This window comes from Gymnodraco acuticeps, unplaced genomic scaffold (assembly GCF_902827175.1).
Source record: "Gymnodraco acuticeps unplaced genomic scaffold, fGymAcu1.1, whole genome shotgun sequence".
Classification (NCBI taxonomy): domain Eukaryota; kingdom Metazoa; phylum Chordata; class Actinopteri; order Perciformes; family Bathydraconidae; genus Gymnodraco; species Gymnodraco acuticeps.
In genome coordinates, this window is record NW_022991755.1 from 5,287 (window position 1) to 15,919 (window position 10,633).

A 10,633-nucleotide genomic window follows, 5' to 3' on the forward strand; every position below is an offset into this window, starting at 1 on the left:
ACCTACAGGGTGACTTGGAGAGGGTCTGAGTCCGACCCTTGTCAATTAACTACAGGGGTCCCTCAGGGCTCCGTTCTTTGTCCCCTCCTCTTCTCCCTGTACACAAACTCGCTCGGATCAGTCATTAGCCCGCATGGTTTTTCATACCACTGCTACGCTGACGACACCCAATTAATTCTGTCCTTTCCCCGCTCAGAGACCCAGGTCGTCGCACGCATCTCTGCTTGTCTAGCTGACATCTCTCAGTGGATGTCTGCTCACCACCTCAAGCTCAACCTTGACAAGACTGAGCTGCTCTTCCTCCCGGGAAAAGATTGTCCCACTCTTGACCTAACAATCAACATCGGCACCTCAGTTGTTTCCCCGACTCAGACTGCAAGGAATCTGGGTGTGACCCTAGATAACAACCTGTCCTTCACTGCAAACATCGCTGCTACAACCCGTTGCTGCAGATACACGCTTTACAACATCAGGAGGATACGTCCCCAGCTGACCCAGAAAGCCACGCAGGTTCTGGTCCAGGCTCTCGCCATCTCACGCCTAGACTACTGCAACTCCCTCCTGGCTGGTCTACCTGCATGTGCCGTCCGACTTCTGCAGCTCATCCAGAATGCAGCGGCTCGTCTGGTCTTCAACCTTCCTAAATGTTCCCACACCACTCCGCTCCTCCGCTCCCTCCACTGGCTTCCGGTAACTGCTAGAATCCACTTCAAGACACTGGTGCTTGCTTACCATGCTGCGAATGGATCTGGCCCTTCCTACATCCAGGACATGGTTAAACCGTACACCCCAGCGCGTGCACTCCGCTCTGCATCAGCCAAACGACTCGCTGCACCCTCGCTGCGAAGGGGACCCAAGTTCCCATCAGCAGAAACACGTGGGTTTGCTGTCCTGGCTCCAAGATGGTGGAATGAGCTCCCCATTGACATCAGGACAGCAGATAGCTTACACACCTTCCAGACTGAAAACTCATCTCTTTCGACTCCACTTCGAGCGATAGAACTATTAACAAAGCACTTTTATACTAATAAAGGACTGGCTTACCTAAAGCCAGTTGAGTAGCACTTGAAATGTTTTTGCTCTATGAAACCTGATGTACTTTATGATTCTGTTTTCTTCAAGGTTGTATTTTGTTGGTCGAACCCACTTATTGTAAGTCGCTTTCGATAAAAGCGTCAGCTAAATGCAATGTAATGTAATGTATCCCCGCAGTATTCCCGCAGTATCCCCGCAGTATCCCCGCAGTATCCCCGCAGTATTCCCGCAGTATCCCTGCAGTATTCCCGCAGTATCCCCGCACTATTCCAGCAGTATCCCCGCAGTATCCCCGCAGTATTCCTGCAGTATCCTCGCACTATTCCCGCAGTATCCCCGCAGTATCCCCGCAGTATTCCAGCAGTATCCCCGCAGTATTCCCGCAGTATCCCTGCAGTATCCCCGCACTATTCCAGCACTATTCCAGCAGTATCCCCGCAGTATCCCCGCAGTATTCCCGCAGTATCCCCGCACTATTCCCGCAGTATCCCTGCAGTATCCCCGCACTATTCCAGCACTATTCCAGCAGTATCCCCGCAGTATCCCCGCAGTATTCCAGCAGTATCCCCGCAGTATTCCAGCAGTATCCCCGCAGTATCCCCGCAGTATTCCCGCAGTATCCCCGCAGTATCCCCGCAGTATTCCCGCAGTATCCCCGCAGTATCCCCGCAGTATTCCAGAAGTATTCCCGCAGTATCCCCGCAGTATCCTGTAGTGGACATTTTTATTATATTCCTTATATGTTCAAAGTAACCAAATGCTTCTCATTTGGTTAGATGTGCTGTTTGCCTCTTGTTACTCTACTTCAAGGCCACAGCTGCTATTATGAAAGACTCACACATAGTCACAGGAGAACTTGCCTTTCCTGAGATCTACAGCTCAAGGACATGTGTCTAATAACAATGTGACCGTGTGAAGACAGATTTATTACCTTCCCACCCTTTCCTCGATATAAGCTTTGTTACCATATTGAACTGTGCACACTCGCGCAGACTATCCTATACTCTGTGAGACTTGTGTCTATATTGTTATTGTATCTGATGTTTGTTTGAGGCCTCGAATAAACATCACCAGAAAGACAACTCTGTCTGATTCACCATTTATTTGATTTGATCACTTTGACTTGTACTCTACAGTATTGGGGTTTTTAGATTTCCATAACAATCCCCGCAGTATCCCCGCAGTATCCCCGCAGTATCCCCGCAGTATTCCCGCAGTATCCCCGCAGTATTCCCGCAGTATCCCCGCAGTATTCCCGCAGTATCCCCGCAGTATTCCCGCAGTATCCCCGCAGTATTCCCGCAGTATTCCCGCAGTATCCCCGCAGTATTCCCGCAGTATCCCCGCAGTATTCCCGCAGTATCCCCGCAGTATCCCAGCAGTATTCCTGCAGTATTCCCGCAGTATCCCCGCAGTATTCCCGCAGTATTCCCGCAGTATCCCCGCAGTATTCCCGCAGTATCCCAGCAGTATCCCAGCAGTATTCCTGCAGTATTCCCGCAGTATCCCCGCAGTATTCCCGCAGTATTCCCGCAGTATTCCCGCAGTATTCCCGCAGTATTCCAGCAGTATCCCCGCAGTATTCCCGCAGTATCCCCGCAGTATTCCCGCAGTATCCCCGCAGTATTCCCGCAGTATCCCCGCAGTATTCCCGCAGTATCCCCGCAGTATCCCAGCAGTATTCCTGCAGTATTCCCGCAGTATCCCCGCAGTATCCCAGCAGTATTCCTGCAGTATTCCCGCAGTATTCCCGCAGTATCCCCGCAGTATCCCAGCAGTATTCCTGCAGTATCCCTGCAGTATTCCCGCAGTATCCCAGCAGTATCCCTGCAGTATTCCCGCAGTATCCCCGCAGTATTCCCGCAGTATCCCCGCAGTATCCCTGCAGTATTCCCGCAGTATCCCAGCAGTATCCCTGCAGTATTCCCGCAGTATCCCCGCAGTATTCCTGCAGTATTCCCGCAGTATCCCCGCAGTATTCCCGCAGTATTCCCGCAGTATCCCCGCAGTATCCCCGCAGTATTCCCGCAGTATCCCCGCAGTATTCCCGCAGTATCCCCGCAGTATTCCCGCAGTATCCCCGCAGTATTCCCGCAGTATCCCCGCAGTATCCCAGCATATTCCCGCAGTATCCCCGCAGTATTCCCGCAGTATCCCGCAGTATTCCCGCAGTATCCCCGCAGTATCCCAGCAGTATTCCCGCAGTATTCCCGCAGTATCCCCGCAGTATTCCCGCAGTATCCCCGCAGTATTCCCGCAGTATCCCCGCAGTATCCCAGCAGTATTCCCGCAGTATTCCCGCAGTATTCCCGCAGTATCCCCGCAGTATTCCCGCAGTATTCCCGCAGTATCCCCGCAGTATCCCCGCAGTATTCCCGCAGTATCCCCGCAGTATTCCCGCAGTATCCCCGCAGTATTCCCGCAGTATCCCCGCAGTATTCCCGCAGTATCCCCGCAGTATTCCCGCAGTATCCCCGCAGTATTCCCGCAGTATCCCCGCAGTATCCCAGCAGTATTCCTGCAGTATTCCCGCAGTATCCCAGCAGTATTCCTGCAGTATTCCCGCAGTATCCCCGCAGTATCCCCGCAGTATTCCCGCAGTATTCCCGCAGTATCCCCGCAGTATCCCCGCAGTGTAGTGACTACGATATCCATTTGTTTTGTGTCCTTTGTTTGTGGCTCACTCGTGGAGCTGACCGACGAATAGACGCTTGTAGTTTGAGAGAAAAAATAGAAATGTCCAGATGCGATTAAAAAGTAAGATAGTTTATTCCAAAAAAGGCAAAAATAAATAAACGTTTTTAAACAAACTATTTGTCATAAACTGATATTTCAATGTTAAAGGCAGAAGAACCAAGCTGTGACGCTCCCAACCAGCAAGGTCTAAAACTGCCACACCAGTAGCACCTCTCCTTTTATGCTGCAGCACCTCGACCTGCAGAGAAACGCACTCAGATAATACATACATAATATACACCACAGAATCTCAGGTTATACTCTAAAAATATAAGATACTATAATCTAAGGAAATGGCTCCTACACCTTTCCTTTCACTTGCACCTCTTTGTCCCTTGCATTATTATTATTATTATCACTTCTTTATTGATTGTATATCTTATTTATATCTCCACTGCTGGGGGAGCCAGAGACCGACAGTAAACACACGTCATCTGTTTCCTGTGAAACAGCGCCCCCCCGCGCTACAGCAGCTCACTGTGGTCAGAGGCGGTACTGCAGCAGTGATGAAGTCTGCTAACGTTGGCACCTTTTTATTAAAGTGGACCTATCATGCTATATTTGAATAATATATTGTAGGGCCATACCTATAGAAAACATGTCTGTGAAGTTTTTCTTTCAAAATACCAAACAGATCCTGCATTTTAGCCTCATTTCGCTCTACTTGGTCTTTTCCAGCCCTGTTTTTGCAGGGGCTGATTCTGTGGCAAATGAGCTGCAGCTGACCACAAGCGTCATGTCACCATGCTGTCACCATGCCACGGCAACCCCCCATTCCCCTGATAGGTGGAGAGTTGCCCATATAGGCGGAGCTCCCCGTTTCTGACGTCAGAACAATTTGAAATCTGGATCAGATCCGTTACAGCCCGTTTTTAGAGATGTGGGTACGGAGGAAAAGAGAGAGGGTTCCCTGACACACCGGGGACACATGTTCATGTATAAAATACTCTCTGCCTGAGGACACACACTCAGACACACACTCTCTACCTGAGGACACACAGGAGGAAAAGAGAGAGGGTTCCCTGACACACCGGGGACACATGTTCATGTATAAAAGACTCTCTGCTTGAGGACACACACTCAGACACACACTCTCTACCTGAGGACACACAGGAGGAAAAGAGAGAGGGTTCCCTGACACACCGGGGACACATGTTCATGTATAAAAGACTCTCTGCTTGAGGACACACACTCAGACACACACTCTCTACCTGAGGACACACAGGAGGAAAAGAGAGAGGGTTCCCTGACACACCGGGGACACATGTTCATGTATAAAAGACTCTCTGCCTGAGGACACACACTCAGACACACACTCTCTACCTGAGGACACACAGGAGGAAAAGAGAGAGGGTTCCCTGACACACCGGGGACACATGTTCATGTATAAAAGACTCTCTGCCTGAGGACACACACTCAGACACACACTCTCTACCTGAGGACACACAGGAGGAAAAGAGAGAGGGTTCCCTGACACACCGGGGACACATGTTCATGTATAAAAGACTCTCTGCTTGAGGACACACACTCAGACACACACTCTCTACCTGAGGACACACAGGAGGAAAAGAGAGAGGGTTCCCTGACACACCGGGGACACATGTTCATGTATAAAAGACTCTCTGCTTGAGGACACACACTCAGACACACACTCTCTACCTGAGGACACACAGGAGGAAAAGAGAGAGGGTTCCCTGACACACCGGGGACACATGTTCATGTATAAAAGACTCTCTGCTTGAGGACACACACTCAGACACACACTCTCTACCTGAGGACACACAGGAGGAAAAGAGAGAGGGTTCCCTGACACACCGGGGACACATGTTCATGTATAAAAGACTCTCTGCTTGAGGACACACACTCAGACACACACTCTCTACCTGAGGACACACAGGAGGAAAAGAGAGAGGGTTCCCTGACACACCGGGGACACATGTTCATGTATAAAAGACTCTCTGCTTGAGGACACACACTCAGACACACACTCTCTACCTGAGGACACACAGGAGGAAAAGAGAGAGGGTTCCCTGACACACCGGGGACACATGTTCATGTATAAAAGACGGGCAAAGGTGCATTTTGCATGATAGGTCCCCCTTTAACATGACTTTTATAAATGAATGAATTTAGCTTCATTCCTCATTGTGTTGTCAACAGAAGACGTGTATGTGTAAACCTTAGAGCCCCCCCCCCCCCCCCCCGATCAGCAACACAAATGTATTCCTCTTCGGTAGAGCTCAAAATTGTTTTTATTAAAGATTGACAAAAATGAGTTAAATCAAAAGACACATCTCTACCTGAGGACACACACTCTCTACCTGAGGACACACACTCAGACACACACTCTCTGCCTGAGGACACACACTCTCTACCTGAGGACACACACTCAGACACACACTCTCTGCCTGAGGACACACACTCAGACACACACTCTACCTGCAGACACACACTCAGACACACACTCTCTGCCTGAGGACACACACTCAGACACACACTCTACCTGCAGACACACACTCTCTACCTGCAGACACACACTCAGACACACACTCTCTGCCTGAGGACACACACTCAGACACACACTCTACCTGCAGACACACACTCTCTACCTGCAGACACACACTCAGACACACACTCTCTGCCTGAGGACACACACTCAGACACACACTCTCTGCCTGAGGACACACACTCAGACACACACTCTCTGCCTGAGGACACACACTCAGACACACACTCTACCTGCAGACATACACTCTCTACCTGCAGACACACACTCTCTACATGAAGACACACACTCTCTACCTGAAGACACACACTCTCTACCTGAAGACACACACTCTCTACCTGAAGACACACAGTCAGACACACACACTCTACCTGCAGACACACACTCTCTACCTGAAGACACACACTCTCTACCTGAGGACACACACTCTCTACCTGAAGACACACACTCTCTACCTGAAGACACACACTCTCTACCTGAAGACACACACTCTCTACCTGAGGACACACACTCTCTACCTGCAGACACACACTCTCTACCTGAGGACACACACTCTCTACCTGAGGACACACACTCTCTACCTGCAGACACACACTCAGACACACACTCTCTACCTGAAGACACACACTCTCTACCTGAAGACACACACTCTCTACCTGAGGACACACACTCTCTACCTGCAGACACACACTCAGACACACACTCTCTACCTGAAGACACACACTCTCTACCTTAAGACACACACTCAGACACACACACTCTAACTGCAGACACACACTCTCTACCTGAGGACACACACTCTCTACCTGAAGACACACACTCTCTACCTTAAGACACACACTCAGACACACACACTCTACCTGCAGACACACACTCAGACACACACTCTCTACCTGAAGACACACACTCTCTACCTTAAGACACACACTCAGACACACACACTCTACCTGAAGACACACACTCTCTACCTGAAGACACACACTCTCTACCTGCAGACACACACTCAGACACACACTCTCTACCTGAAGACACACACTCTCTACCTGAGGACACACACTCTCTACCTGCAGACACACACTCAGACACACACTCTCTACCTGAAGACACACACTCTCTACCTTAAGACACACACTCAGACACACACACTCTACCTGCAGACACACACTCAGACACACACTCTCTACCTGAAGACACACACTCTCTACCTGAAGACACACACACTCTACCTGAGGACACACACTCAGACACACACTCTCTGCCTGAGGACACACACTCAGACACACACTCAGACACACCACTCTCTACCTGCAGACACACACTCAGACACACACTCTCTACCTGAGGACACACACTCTCTACCTGAGGACACACACTCAGACACACACTCAGACACACACTCTCTACCTGCAGACACACACTCAGACACACACTCTCTACCTGAAGACACACACTCTCTACCTGAGGACACACACTCAGACACACACTCTCTACCTGAAGACACACACTCTCTACCTGAGGACACACACTCAGACACACACTCTCTGCCTGAGGACACACACTCAGACACACACTCTCTACCTGAAGACACACACTCTCTACCTGAAGACACACACTCAGACACACACTCTCTACCTGAGGACACACAGGAGGAAAAGAGAGAGGGTTCCCTGACACACCGGGGACACATGTTCATGTATAAAAGACTCTCTGCTTGAGGACACACACTCAGACACACACTCTCTACCTGAGGACACACAGGAGGAAAAGAGAGAGGGTTCCCTGACACACCGGGGACACATGTTCATGTATAAAAGACTCTCTGCTTGAGGACACACACTCAGACACACACTCTCTACCTGAGGACACACAGGAGGAAAAGAGAGAGGGTTCCCTGACACACCGGGGACACATGTCATGTATAAAAGACTCTCTGCTTGAGGGACACACACTCAGACACACACTCTCTACCTGAGGACACACAGGAGGAAAAGAGAGAGGGTTCCCTGACACACCGGGGACACATGTTCATGTATAAAAGACGGGCAAAGGTGCATTTTGCATGATAGGTCCCCTTTAACATGACTTTTTATAAATGAATGAATTTAGCTTCATTCCTCATTGTGTTGTCAACAGAAGACGTGTATGTGTAAACCTTAGAGACCCCCCCCCCCCCCCCCCCCCCCCCCCCCCCCCCCGATCAGCAACACAAATGTATTCCTCTTCGGTAGAGCTCAAAATTGTTTTTATTAAAGATTGACAAAAATGAGTTAAATCAAAAGACACATCTCTACCTGAGGACACACACTCTCTACCTGAGGACACACACTCAGACACACACTCTCTGCCTGAGGACACACACTCTCTACCTGAGGACACACACTCAGACACACACTCTCTGCCTGAGGACACACACTCAGACACACACTCTCTACCTGAGGACACACACTCAGACACACACTCTCTGCCTGAGGACACACACTCTCTACCTGAGGACACACACTCAGACACACACTCTCTGCCTGAGGACACACACTCAGACACACACTCTACCTGCAGACACACACTCAGACACACACTCTCTGCCTGAGGACACACACTCAGACACACACTCTCTACCTGAGGACACACACTCAGACACACACTCTCTGCCTGAGGACACACACTCAGACACACACTCTACCTGCAGACACACACTCTCTACCTGCAGACACACACTCAGACACACACTCTCTGCCTGAGGACACACACTCAGACACACACTCTACCTGCAGACACACACTCTCTACCTGCAGACACACACTCAGACACACACTCTCTGCCTGAGGACACACACTCAGACACACACTCTCTGCCTGAGGACACACACTCAGACACACACTCTCTGCCTGAAGGACACACACTCAGACCACACACTCTACCTGCAGACATACACTCTCTACCTGCAGACACACACTCTCTACATGAAGACACACACTCTCTACCTGAAGACACACACTCTCTACCTGAAGACACACACTCTCTACCTGAAGACACACAGTCAGACACACACACTCTACCTGCAGACACACACTCTCTACCTGAAGACACACACTCTCTACCTGAGGACACACACTCTCTACCTGAAGACACACACTCTCTACCTGAAGACACACACTCTCTACCTGAAGACACACACTCTCTACCTGAGGACACACACTCTCTACCTGCAGACACACACTCTCTACCTGAGGACACACACTCTCTACCTGAAGACACACACTCTCTACCTGAGGACACACACTCTCTACCTGCAGACACACACTCAGACACACACTCTCTACCTGAAGACACACACTCTCTACCTTAAGACACACACTCAGACACACACACTCTACCTGCAGACACACACTCTCTACCTGAGGACACACACTCTCTACCTGAAGACACACACTCTCTACCTTAAGACACACACTCAGACACACACACTCTACCTGCAGACACACACTCAGACACACACTCTCTACCTGAAGACACACACTCTCTACCTGAAGACACACACTCTCTACCTGCAGACACACACTCAGACACACACTCTCTACCTGAAGACACACACTCTCTACCTGAGGACACACACTCTCTACCTGCAGACACACACTCAGACACACACTCTCTACCTGAAGACACACACTCTCTACCTTAAGACACACACTCAGACACACACACTCTACCTGCAGACACACACTCTCTACCTGAGGACACACACTCAGACACACACACTCTACCTGCAGACACACACTCAGACACACACTCTCTACCTGAAGACACACACTCTCTACCTGAAGACACACACTCTCTACCTGAGGACACACACTCAGACACACACTCTCTGCCTGAGGACACACACTCAGACACACACTCAGACACACACTCTCTACCTGCAGACACACACTCAGACACACACTCTCTACCTGAGGACACACACTCTCTACCTGAGGACACACACTCAGACACACACTCAGACACACACTCTCTACCTGCAGACACACACTCAGACACACACTCTCTACCTGAAGACACACACTCTCTACCTGAGGACACACACTCAGACACACACTCTCTACCTGAAGACACACACTCTCTACCTGAGGACACACACTCAGACACACACTCTCTACCTGAAGACACACACTCTCTACCTGAGGACACACACTCAGACACACACTCTCTGCCTGAGGACACACACTCAGACACACACTCTCTACCTGAAGACACACACTCTCTACCTGAAGACACACACTCTCTACCTGAAGACACACACTCTCTACCTGAGGACACACACTCAGACACACACTCTCTACCTGAGGACACACACTCAGA